This window comes from Leptonychotes weddellii, chromosome 1 (genome assembly GCF_054177405.1).
Source record: "Leptonychotes weddellii isolate Sample4059 chromosome 1, ASM5417740v2, whole genome shotgun sequence".
In the NCBI taxonomy this organism is placed as follows: Eukaryota; Metazoa; Chordata; class Mammalia; order Carnivora; family Phocidae; genus Leptonychotes; species Leptonychotes weddellii.
The window spans coordinates 24,044,540-24,058,062 of NC_138369.1; the positions used below are offsets into that span (position 1 = coordinate 24,044,540).

Here is a 13,523-nt window from a genome sequence, read left to right on the forward strand (position 1 = left end):
TTCCAGGGTTCTGGGATCGAACCCTGCATTGGGCTCCCTGCTCAGTGGGGAGCCTGCTTCTCCCTCTCCCTCTGCTGCTCCCCCTGCTTGTGCTCTCCTTGCTCTCTTTGTCAAATAAATAAATAAAATCTTTTAAAAATTAATTAATTAATTTTAAAAATGGGGATAATATCTATTTCTTATCATTTGCAAAAGTATCCAGTGTTATTATTTGATACATAGTAACAATTGAAAAGTCTGAAATAGTGACTCTTTAAGATAGAAATGCAGTTCTATTAATCAGAAGTAGTAAAACTCAAATGCATAACTCTTAAACATCATTTAGAAATCACTATTGCTCTGAACTCCATGCACTGATGTAAAATTTGGCCTCCCGCTGGTCCAGGACTTGCCATGCTTCTTTCAGTTCATATGACACATAGAAATCTGGGAATGTTGTCAACAATCTCTAAATTTGCATTACAAACACATCTACTGGAAATATAGAACTCTATCAAGAATGTACACTTATGAAGTTTTCAGGTTTGATAATTCATACATTAGTGTACCCAGAGAACTGGGCCAAAATCATGGGTCTGTCTCTATCTAAAACAGCAAAATTCCCCATGAGTCACAGCCACTGATTGTATCCAGAATGTAGCCAGATATACCATGAAAACGTTCCTTTGTCCCAAAGGGAGTCCAGGAAAGGGAACTGTAGATCCTTATATGCATACCCTAATAACAATGGATCAAAGATGTTGCCTCAGAATAAGTGGTGTAGTGCAGTGGGTGAAGCTTTGGAAACAACACAAACTTGGATTTGAAGACTGGCTCGGCCATCCACTAGTCACCAGTCACGTGACATTGGGCAACATACTGAATCTCAGAGCCACAGATTCTTCCGCTGACAAATGGAGGAAATGCTTGTAGTTTATGTAAGTATTGTAAGCAGGAGTAATATTCAAAATATTTAATGACTAGTAATGGTGAGGGTATCAAACAGAATGGACTTAAGAGCTATTCTGGTGCATACCAATTAAATATGAACTCTGTTTGAGGGATTAAATTCCTCACTTAATCCTGGATCATGGGAGGTGTTCAAACATATAAAATGCATTAAATGAAGCAAACACACACTGCATAAGAATGTGTAATGAAAAACTTATAAGCAGTTAGTCATACAGACAGCTATATTCTCCAAATATGCCTTTTTTTTCACTTGTCTCAAGCTTTGATTCCACAGTTTTATTAAATGGTTGTTAACTTAAAATGATGATACACCCATGTCTCTTGACTCACAATAGTCCTCAAAAAAATTCTGGAATCAAAAATGCTTAAAGTGATCTCACTAGGAATTTTATTATGTTTACATTCATTTATAATTCTTATGTCACCTTAATGTAATGACACATTTATCATTATGAAATAGTCTTCTTTATCTCTGGTAATACTTTTTATCTTAAAGTTTAATTTGTCTGATATTATATAGCCATTCTAGACTTCTCATGCTGTCTCCATGGTATATCTTTTCCATCAATTTACTTTAAACTTATCTGTATCATCACATTTAAAGGTTATCTTGTAACGGAATATAGTTGTTCTTGTTTCTTTTTATTAACCCATTCTGATAAACTCTGTATTTTATTTGAAGTATTTAGTCCAGGGGCACCTGGGTGGCTCAGATGGTTAGGCATCTGCCTTCGGCTCGGGTCATGATCTCCGGGTCCTGGGATCGAGCCCCATGTCTGGCTCCCGGCTCAGCAGGGAGCCTGCTTCTCCCTCTCCCTCTGTCTCTCCCCCTGCTTGTGCTCTCTCTGTTTTTCTGTCTCTCTCCCAAATAAATAAATAAAATCTTAAAAAAATATATTTAGTCCATTAACATTTAATATAATTACTGATATGGTTGCATTTAGAGCTACAATTTTATTATTTGTTATCTGTTTGCCTCTTCTGTTTCTTGTCCTCTGTTCCTAATTTCCTGAATTCTTTTGGAGTGATTTAAAAAATTTTTAGGATTCTAGGGGCACCTGGGTGGCTCAGTCGTTAAGCATCTGCCTTCAGCTCAGGTCGTGATCCCAGGGTCCTGGGATCGAGCCCCGCTTTGGGCTCCCTGCTCCGCGGGAAGCCTGCTTCTCCCTCTCCCTCTGTTGCTCCCCCTGCTTGTGTTCCCTCTCTCGCTGTGCCTCTCTCTGTCAAATAAATAAATAAAATCTTAAAAAAAAAAGTTAAAAAAACAAAAATAAAAAATTTTTAGGATTCTAAAAATAAATAAATAAATAAATAAATAAATATAAAAACAAAAATAAATAAAATAAAACAAAAAATTTTTAGGGTTCTATTTTATCTTTTGGATTTTTGTGATTGTTCTAAGTATTCAAATATACGTTCCTGACCTTTCGCAGTCTACTTAGAGTTAATTTCATACCACCTCATATAAAATTTGAAAACTCTGCGACTGTGTAAGTCCATTTACCGTGCCACCCAATCCTCTATGCTGTTACTCTCGTAGGTACTACATCTCTACACAGTACATTATAAACGCCACAAGGTAGTGTTATAATTTTGACTAGAAAGCATCCTACATATTTTAAAGATACTAAGATGAAAAAAAAAATTCTTATATTTACAATCTCTGATATTCTTCATTCCTTCTTGAAGATTTAAGATTCCATCTGGTGTTATCTCACTTCAGCTTGAATAACTTCCTTTAGCATTTCTTGTGGTGTAGGTCTGCTGGTAATGAGAATTCTCTTGTTTACTTTTATCTGAAAATGTCTTTAATTTGCCTCTATTCTCAAAGGATATTTTTGGCACATATCTACTATACATGGATTTCTGTGTTAATAGGGGTTTTTCTGTCGTTCCTTTTATGGGGGGTGGGGGGCTTTAATAATACTTTTCTACTTTTTCTAGCCTCTGTACTTTCTGATGTTAAGTCTTATTTATAATGGTTTATAATTATAAAGCATTGTTCTCTGAAAGATAATATGCCATTTTTCTCTGGCTACTATCAAGATTTTCTCTTTTTTGTTGGTGTCGTGTAGCTTGAATATGGTGTACCTAGGCATGGTTTTCTCCAAAGTCATCCTGTTTGGAGTTTGCTGAGTTTCTTGGTCTATACATTTACTTTTTTCACCAAATTTGAACAGTTTGGTCATTATTTCTTCAAATATTTTTCTGTCCCATTCTGTTTCTCCTCTCCTAAGACTACAGTTATATACTTCAGACATTTTTATTTTTGTCACATAGGTTCCTTGAGTTTCTGGTGGTTTTTTTTTTTTTTTTTTTCTGTTCATTTTTAATTTTTTTTACTTACTTTTTTAACTTATTTATTTACTTATTTTAGAATTTCTGACCATTTTACTCTTAAGAAGTACAAGTGAGGACATTCTGTTCAGTTTTTTAAATCTTTTTTCTTCCTGTTCTTCAGAAAGAGAACTTTTATTAATTGCCATCTCTGCTGTTACTTCCAACAAATGCATGCTCAACCAGGGAATTTTTGTTTCCAATATTGTATTTTTCAAGACCAGAATTTCTATTTGATTCTTACTATGCTTTCATTCATTGTAAGTGTATTTTTCTGTCCTTCATTGAGTATAGTTGTAATGGCTGCTTTAAAATCTTTGCTAATTCCCACATCTGGGTCATCTTGGAATTATCTCAGATAACTGCCTTTTCTCTTCAGAAGGGGGTCATGTTTTCTTGGTTCTTCATATGTTATATAACTTGGGGTTGTATCATGTGAATGTATGAATGTGAATATGATGGCGTGAAGATTCTGAAATCTATTATGGTTCTTTGAAGAGCTTTGATTTATTTGTTATAGCAGGCAATTAATTTGGTTATACTCAAACTGAAAACGATCTCTTGGGCAGCAACTCAAATCTCAGTTCAGTTCTTTGATGTTAGCTGTGTCTGTTCCACGCAGGCATAGTTTAGGGACCAGTGAAAGATTTATACACAGAATTGGGAGTTTCCCCTGCCTGCTGCTCTCTTTTCCGGGATTCTAGCTTCATTTTTCAGTAGCTGTGGTTGCCCTGAACTCTGTTTATTGGGGCTTCAGTCCAAAAAGACTGTGGTTCTTCTATTGGAGTTAGCCACCCCAAATGACATTAATTTCACCATACCCTCAGTCTAAAAGTTGTAAAATGGGGAACTTACTCTGCACTTGTCCCTGCTTCCAAGTTTTGAATCTCAATTCCCCTCTAGAATATGCCTGTTTATTTTCACTCTCTAGGGCCTCAGGTAATTTTTTGTCCTGTATTTTATAGTTGCTGTCTGTGAGCATGTCAGATTAAATGAAGCTTACTGAGCCATACTAGAAGTGGAAAGAAGTAAAAACAATTAGAAGATATTCCTTTGCATTTCTGAATTTCTCTCCTTAAAACACTTAACCTCCACTCATTATCTGATCTAGCAATGTTTGGTTTTGGTTTTAAGTAGAAACATAAGTCAGATGCAGAGCTTCCTTGACCATCTTCCCAAGTACATAAGAAGATTTGCAATAAAAGCACAGCATAAAGTTAAATGATAAAATGATAAAACATCAGTCAGACCTCCTGGCTCTAGACACTGGCAGCATTTAATCTCAAAGTAATGAGGCTCATAAAGGCTCATGACTACCAAAGATGATCTGCATGGTACTTTGCCACAGCATTTATTTTACCTTACTTTTTGGCCTCAGGTAGTCCTATATCCTTCACTGAAAACTGCAGTAGGTAACACCCTAAGAGAAATAGAATATTGAAAATATTATCCTTAAATACCAACACAGAGTTGGTAAGTACACATTTCCTTCTCATAATAATCCTCATCATTTCTTGAGAGCCTCTGTATGTGAGGTACCTTGCTAATCATTTTACGTAAGTGGCCATCTCATCCTTCATAGCCATTCTATGAGGTACTTCCTATAACTGGCCTCATGCTACGGAAGAAGAAACCAGAGAGGTTAAGTGAGTTAACTGAGATCACACAGCAAATAGCAGAAATCTGAGTCCTCTTAAAGAAGACAAAAAGCAAAGAGTGGGTATTTGGTGTCATGAAACACATCACATGCCCATGACTATTTGGAGAGGAAGAAGTCTTTCTAAGCAAAGAGGATCCTACAAATTTTAGGGGCAATCCCTAAATTATACAAATTGCGTAAACCTATGGGTTTCAAGTGATTACGGAATGAGAGGAAAAGAAGGCAGGGCCAAAGGTAAGTGGGCAGATAATATAAAGTGAAACAGGAGCCTGGGTCTTGACTGGAAGCAAGAAAAGGAGTATGGTATCTTTTCTGAAAGTTCTGGAACATGGGGGCTATTCAATATTATATTTATTACACATGCTAAATTGTTTGCTGAGACCTCAGAATGGGAGTAACTGTTAAAGGAATAAAAATGAGAAGCGGTGGTAGGAAAGGAGAGTAGTACGCACATGAGTTCTAGTGAGGGGTTAAATGAACACAGTCCACTGACAACATGCTGGGGAAATTTTACCGCGTGAACACATTTCTCTTCCCTTATTGCTACTTTTTAAAATGCATATTCACCTTTCCAGTGAAGCCATTCAAAGACATATAAAGACAAGTGATTATTTTGCCCCATCTTCTAGTCTTTTTCTAAGATTTATCCCAGGCTGCCCAAGGTCGGCCACTAGACTTCCTATGACCAAGAACGATCCCCTGCCATTTTAGGAGACACATTTCACATCGGAAGCATCCTCCTGCTGCATGAATTTCATTTCAATTCCACGATCATTCTCAAAACTATGCAAAGCATAACAACTTTGATTTTGTAGCTGTTTAACCTTACTTTTCATACATAAAAAATTATTAAATGTGTATAACTGCCTGGTGGGGGGAGAATCATATAATGGCATGTCAATCAGGTACCAGTTAAGCTGCATTTCATGGAAAGGAAAGGTAGTGCTTTCTTCCAGAAGTGAAGTCATCACTCCTTTATTTAACTGACATAATATTTATACCCCAATTTTAAAATGGCAGCTACAAATAGAAGTCGAGAGAGAGTAAATTCTCCAAGGGAAATGAACCCAGAAAAGTTACCATTTTAAAAGTTCTATTTTATATGTACATAAGAATGTTACTACTATTATAAGGATGCATCCATAGCAAATGGATTATATCAAACTCCATGAAGACATTTAAAATAAAGTAAATACTACCTCTCCAACTACTGCTATCTCTTCAGAATGCTCAGCGGCAGGATGCATGGAGCTTTTCTAGGGGGTCTAGGCTGGCAGGGGGTCCTGGGATAACTTCACCATGAATAAGAAATTCAAATGATCTTTTCAGCATGATCTGGATGGCCTCTAGGCAACTTCATTGGGGACAGTCACCATGAATACCAACTAGAACGACTGCATTGGTATTGTTTAAAGGACAGAATAAAGGCACCCATGTGATTTTGTAGGTGTTTCATTTCTCTGCACAAGAGAGATCGTGGTTGAAGAGTGGCTTAAGTGACTCATAGAAGATCACATAAAGGAAGAGGCAGAATGGTGCCTTAACACTCCATCTTCTCATTTCTGGTCCTGGACTGTTCTGGCTGCATGATTTGAACCTCCCCCCAGAGCTGGCCAGTCCCCACACTGGGGTTTTTCATTTTGCAAAAAGATGAGGCTGACCCACAAGTCTGGTAGGAAGAGTATGTCTCTGGTTTTATGGTGCTCTATGCCAAATCATCGGTCTAAAGAGTATTTTGTGGGTCACTTTACTCTTTCCTTGAAACCATGGTGTCCACAAGACTGAGGGAATCTTACAATGGAAGGAACGTGTGCTTTTGGTCCTGAGTTTGAATCCTGGTAATGCATTTTCTGTCTCTGTGTCTTACACAGCTGCTCAACTTCATTGAGCCTCACTTGCCACCTCTGTCAAATGGGCATAATAATATCTGAAGACTATAGTTATCAAAAGGATAATTTTTTTAAATGAAAATAAAGCACCAAGCACAGTTTCTGCACTCGTTGGGTGTTCAGGCAAAATTCCTTCACGTGACCTTCTTCGAAATAAAAGTATCACAACTATAAATACCTATTCATTTCCTAAGATTTTGTTTAAAGGTAATTATTTCCTTTCTTTATCTAATGGCTTTGGGCCATATCATGCTACATGATCTGCTCAATGTAGTCATTAAACACAGATAATCATTCATTCGATCAATATTTATTGAGTTCCTGCTAAGATGCCAGGCACGGTTCTCTATAGCAGTAACATTATAGGCCCAAATCCTGCCTTCATGATGCCTACATTCTGGTGGGGGAGACAGACCATAAATATAACAAAAATGTAAATGACATCGTCGGTTAAACAGGGCTAAGTGCTCTGGAGAAACACAAAGAAGAAAGAAGATGAGTGGTCAGGATGAGTCTTATGGTTAAATTATGGCCTTACCCCCCAAAAGAGATATGTTGAAGTCCTAACCCCTAGCACCTAAGAGTGTGATCTTATTTGGAGCTAGGGTCATGGCAGATATAATTAGTTAAGATGAGGTTAACATGGAGGACTCACCCTCCTCCAGTATGACTAGTGTCCCTAGAAGAAGATGACCATGGGAATACAGAGCCCACACAGGGAGACCACCATGTGATGGCAAAGGCAGAGGCTAGGGAGAGGCAGCTCCAAGCCAAGCAATGCTCAGGACCCATCAGAAGTCAAGAAGAAGCAAGAAATGATTCCCCTGCAGGTTTCAGAGGAAGAAAGGCCCTGGCGACACTTCCATTTCAGACTTGTAGCCTCCAGAATGGTTAGCCAATAAATTCCTGTTGTCTTCAGTCGCTCAGTTTGTGGTACTTTGTTACGACAACCCCCCCAGGAAATTAATACAGCGAGTGTGGGGAAATTTTTGCATTTTTAAGCAAAGAAGGTAACATCTCAGGAAAGACCTGAATAAGGTGCAGAAGACAGCCATGAAAATGCTTCTGGATGAAGAAAGTTCCAGGTGTAGGGAATAGAAAACGCCAAGGTCGAAGGCAGGAGAATGCTTGGTGTGCTAGAAGAACAGCACAGAAGCCAGTGTGGCTGGATAGTGAGGGGAGAGTGGTAGGAGACAAGGTCAGAGCCGTGGCAGGGACCTGGATGGTACTGGAACTTCTGGGCCATTATGAGGACTTGGCCTTTTACTTGCAGCAAGGTGGAAAGTCAATGGGCAATTCTGAGCAGAGAGGGAATAAGATGTCATTTCAGTTTAGTAAGATCTCTCTGGCTCTTTGAGAATAAACTGAAGAGAGCCACTTTGGGGGGTCCTATAGCAATCCTGGTGAATACAGATGCCAGTCAGTAAGCATGGGGAATAGGGAACAGTGGTCATCATCTGCTGCATATTTTGAAAGTAGATCCAAAAGGCTCTGCAAGAGACTAGAGGTAGAGAAATATGCCTGACTTTTTGATAATTTTTAGAATTAAATTAGAAACCATAACAATTTAGCCCTACCAATCAGCTGAAGAAATGATCTTCTCGGTGACAGACCAGCTGAAGATATTGGTAATATATTTAACAGACAGAATAAGTAATCAGAATATATAAGGAACTCCTAAAATCAAGGAAAAAATGAACCAGCAAGTAGAAAAAAAGAGTAGTTCAAAGAAGAAATCTCAATGGACAATGAATACTAAAACAAAACAAACAAAAGACAGCTCAGCCTCACTAGAAGAAAATGCAAAACAAAATAATGGGATTCTATTTTTATTCTATCAAAGCAGTAAGCATGAAAAAGACTGACAAAATTCAGTGTTGTCCAAAATACAGGAAAAAATAGTATAATGTTCTAGTTTACTTCTGGCAGAACGATGAATTGGTATATCATTCTAGTGAGCAATTTTATTACATTTATCAAAAGTGATACTACCCATATCCCATGGCATAGTGAATCTGCTTGCCAAGTATACTGGGCTCAAGAAACATATGCACAAGGAGAAGGAGATATATACTAAAAAGATCACTGCAGTGGTTTTGCTTCTTTTTATTTTTTTTTAAGCGTAGCAAAACACAGAAATGACCTAAAATGTGCCCTGAAGAGGGAATAGGTAAATAAAATGCGTTATATTTCTAAGACGGAATATTATGCAGCCGTTAAATCAGTTGGTTTTACAGGCATCAATACAGATAAGTTTTGTAAATAATGCCATATGGAAAAAAAAAACCAACGAGAAGAAAAATTTTACACATGCAAGCACAATAGTATGTATTGGTTGTGGATACATATGTATGTGTGTATAAATATAAACAACAAACTGGTCAAATACATCCCAAACCTGTGGTGGGGAATTTTGAACAGGAGGTTCAGACACCAGAGAAAGTGGAAGGAAAGACAGAATAGAGTAGTTAAAAGGGAATTTGATTTCATCAATAATTTCCTTAAACAAACAACCTGGAAGCAGCTATGACTAAACAGAGACAGATGCTCATTTTTTGGTAGTGGGAATACAGATGTTTATTGTATTCCTTTGTGTGGTCGTCAATACTTTCAACATTTTTCTCAAAATGAAGGAAGGAGAGGAGGGAGGGAGGGAGAGAGGGAAGGAGACACAAGGAAAGAGGTGGGGGGGGGGAATGCAAGAAGGCAGGAAGTCATCACCAGTTCTAAAGTGCACTTCAACCAGTCACAGATGATTGATTTTTAAAGGATAAAACTCAAAACCATGTTTTCGGAATCAGTGGGACTGATGATGGTGATTCCTCCTGGGCTGGCTCAGCTTGGCGGGCTGACTTTAAGTTCAACCAGCAGAGGGAACCATCTGTCATTTGGAAAGGCACGGAGCTCTGCCAGGGGAAAGGCAGCAGGCCACCAGCAGCCAGAATATCAACGGCACTTACATCTGGAACCACAGGGAAGAGGGAAACATGCATTTACAGACAAAGTAAACTGAGAGCACGCCATGGACATCTTTTCAACCTTTCTAAAAGGCTCATTGTAATTTTCTAGAATCAAGGGAACAATATACTTGATTAGTTCTCAGCTGACTTAGCAATTTTACTTTTCATATTTCTCTCCTTGAAGCCAGTCCGCCATTAACCTTCTATGTTCTAGGGCTTGAGATTAGATTTTTTTTCCCCTTCTGAAATGGAATTTGGGATTTAAAAAAAAAAAAAGTTAGCTTTAAGATTTTTGCTGCTAATAATCGAAGGATTCTCCTTAAGGCAAGGAGGTCATTCTTGAAAGAAGCCCTCTTCTTTGAGGGAGAATTGGTGGAGGAAAAAAGCTTGCAGGAAAGTACAGTAATCATGAAAGCCCCGAAAGACCCAATGCTTCCTCCTGGTCAATACTGTACATTTTAAAAATGGCTTATATGTACACTTATTTGAAAGACCTTAAGGCCTCGAAGAAGCACTTAGCCAAACCCTTAAAGAAAAATCTGGGAATCCCCACTTCTGTACATAACACACTGAGGAGGCAGAAGGCACCAGTAGGGGGCTGGATTTACCTGCATGGCTTCGCCCCATCAAGGCCCTAATATTTAAATATTATCCTCGTGTGTGTCATCCTACAGATGAGGTTTGAGTTGGTTTCTATCAATTTAAAAAACAACAACAAAAACAAGGTAGGAAGGGAATGCTATGAGTAAGTTACCAATGTAAATGTGCTATTTTTGTGCCTTTGAACTGGTGATGATAAACATGATTCCGCACATGGAAATTAGACTTTTCAGAGCTAGTATACTGAATCATTTAATTTTTCTAACTATTTATAATAATGTGGCTCTTCTGCAGTGCAATAAACATGGGATTTTCCAACGAACAAATGAAGTATGTGGTAACTCCTTGGGAAGGGAGCTTCAGCAAAGGGTGTTCAGTGAGAAGGCTGCACACCACAGAGGATGGGTAAAACACACATCCTACATGCCCATCCTCTGAGAACAAAAGAAAGAATCGTATGGCCTCTGGTTCTACATTTTCTGTTCCTGGCTAGAAACACAGGTAAAGCCTCACAATGAAATGACCGGGGGCGGGGGGGCGGGGGGGGCTGCTATTTTGGGTTGTCACAAGGTAACCTACCACACTCTTCAGGACACATGAGGACACTTTCACTTTGTGCCTTCAGATCATAAACCTCAGCATGCTTTAGCAAAATAGTATAGGGATACAATTTTGCATAGTGGTTAAGAACGTTTGAATCCTGAGCTTTACCAATCAAGTAAGTACGTGACTCCATCCAGGTTGTCAATCTTCATGCTCATTCTCCTTGGTGGTAAAAATGGGGACAGTAACTTTGCCTTCCTCACAGAGTTATGAGGGGGACAATTTATGCAAAGGGCCTGGAACATGGTTACAATTCAGCAGAGTAGTTACCATTACTTTTTTTAAAATCATCGTCATCGTTGTTGTCATCACTATTCTTATGCTTAACAGTAATGGTATTTTCATCCATTATCCTCATTTTCATCAAAGTTCATCAGAAGCACAAATCACTGCATTGTTCAGTATTTAATTACTTACATTCACTTAAAGTATTTACTGAGTATCTAATTAGTGACTATAAGCACTATGCTAGGGTCTGGGCTCCTCAGGTGATCAAAATCAAACATTATCTCTGACTCATAGAAGCTCTTAGGGGCGCTGCACACAGGGAGTGTATCTTTTCCAGTTGAGCCAAGAGATCTAAAGGAAAGGAGGAAATCATTCGAAGAGATACTAAAACAGAGGAAGTTGAATTAAACGTGAGACTTGCAGGATGAGAAGGAGCTAAACAGGTGGTGGAAGGCTGGCATTCTAGGGAGAGAGAACACAACAGCCAAAGACATAGAATATATAGTGTATCTTCATTATTACTAAAGGTTGGTGCAAAACTCTATATTGAATAGTTCAATTTAATTAAATGAACAACTATGTATCAAATAACCCCCATGAGTCAGTTGCTGAGCCCTGGGACATAACAGTAAGCAAAGCAGATGTGATCCATGTCCTCAGCCTTACCTTAGTACTTATTCCTTTGTTGAAAAAAATGCACTAGAGTCAGTATTTACAACCAAGAATTCTACCTTTAGTTTTGTTCCCAAGAGATTCCATGTGCATGGAAAAACTGTAATGCTTTCTCTGGTCAGATAAGGAATGCGACATAAGCCCAATAATTCCCTTTCTGCCTTCGGGGCCAGGAGCCTTACTATCAAATTTGGTTCATTCCAAGGACCTACCAACTTACGGCAGTAGAGATGGTCACGTTTCTGTTTTATGGTTAATTGTTCTATTGCTTGCCCACTACCTTTAATTTAGTAGACAGCTTCAAATTCTTTGGGGACTTGGTAGAAGGGGAAAAGGAAGGGAAAGTAAAAGAGGAACAGAAGGGCAAGTTTCTTGAGGTCTGGGAACTGTCCAAAGCACCTTTTGAAGTTTTCATGGTACCTAACATAGATCCTGAATGAAATGCATTTAATAACTTCTGATTGGTGAATGGATAAATGAAGACTACAAACCTTACCTAGCTCAACTTGGATTCAGTTATGGGGGGGAGGAGAACATGAAACTTGCTGACTTCTCTCTAATCTCCAGTTTGAGAGGGAGAGCTCAAAAATTAGCTGAAAAATTTAGCATGATTGTCACTGTGAAGCAGCTCATTAACCAAACAGAACAACCGTGCAAACCACAAGAAGAAAGTCGTAAGAGAACTTTTAAGGTAAACTTCGAGATTTTTTTAAGGGAACAAGGTCCTTAGAACATTTCTCTTACTCTCATGCTGGTCAAAACAAGAGAAATGTCATGGTTTTAATTGATGTCTAAATAATGGGGGAAAATGGTAAGCTTCTTTATGACAAAATTGAAATACTTCTGCAATTCTGTTTCCTGATGCTTTCTCAGTTATTTTGGAAAAGAACTGTTAGTCCTTTTATATCAAAACTCCACACTGGGGAAATGAAACTATAGTAATAATCTATGTGGTTAACTACCAGGAAGAAGGGTACAAATTTAAAAGAAATTTAAAAGACACCTATTAGATATTAGAGTGCTGTAGGCTTCTGTCTTGTTCATAGCCAAATCAATCCAATTCACACACACAAAACAAAACAACAAACATTACATTGGAGGAGGTATTAGAACATGTCATCCTTGTCATTAGCTCAACATATTAATGAGGATTTCTGAATTAATCTCTAACCACGACCTGGCTGTTGATGTGATGTAGCGGCAGTAAATCGTGTACCCTTTACTTCAAGTACCTGGCAAACACCAGTTCCATGATGCTTCAATCCTTTGACAGGTAGAAAATTAAATCATTTCTGCATCCTCCTAAGATTAAATCATTTCTGTATTCCTAAGAAACTCTTCAGTGCTACAAAGTACATCACTTCCCCAACTAGTTGATAAATTGAAAAGAAAATAATACTAAGCGATGGTACTTGAGGCAATAGTTAAAAGGGGAAACTTGGAAAACAAGATTGTGAAGCTCTATCATGAGATTTTTCAAAACGGCATGGTGAGGGAAGGAAGGAGTTGCAGCTGAATCACGTATGTTTTCACAAAGTAACTTACTCCTGAAAGCAATTACCCAAATGTGAGAGTTCCTCTCATGGTTCTCAACCCTACCCTAGGAGAACTTCTTAGAATGCA

The 13,523-nt window shown here is 38.2% G+C and overlaps 1 protein-coding gene across 3 annotated transcripts in view; it reads right to left on the reverse strand.

Moving 5' to 3' along the window:
- FHIT (fragile histidine triad diadenosine triphosphatase) overlaps positions 1-13,523 on the reverse strand; it is a 1,147,690-nt gene that overhangs the window by 791,292 nt on the left and 342,875 nt on the right. The window lies entirely within an intron of this gene.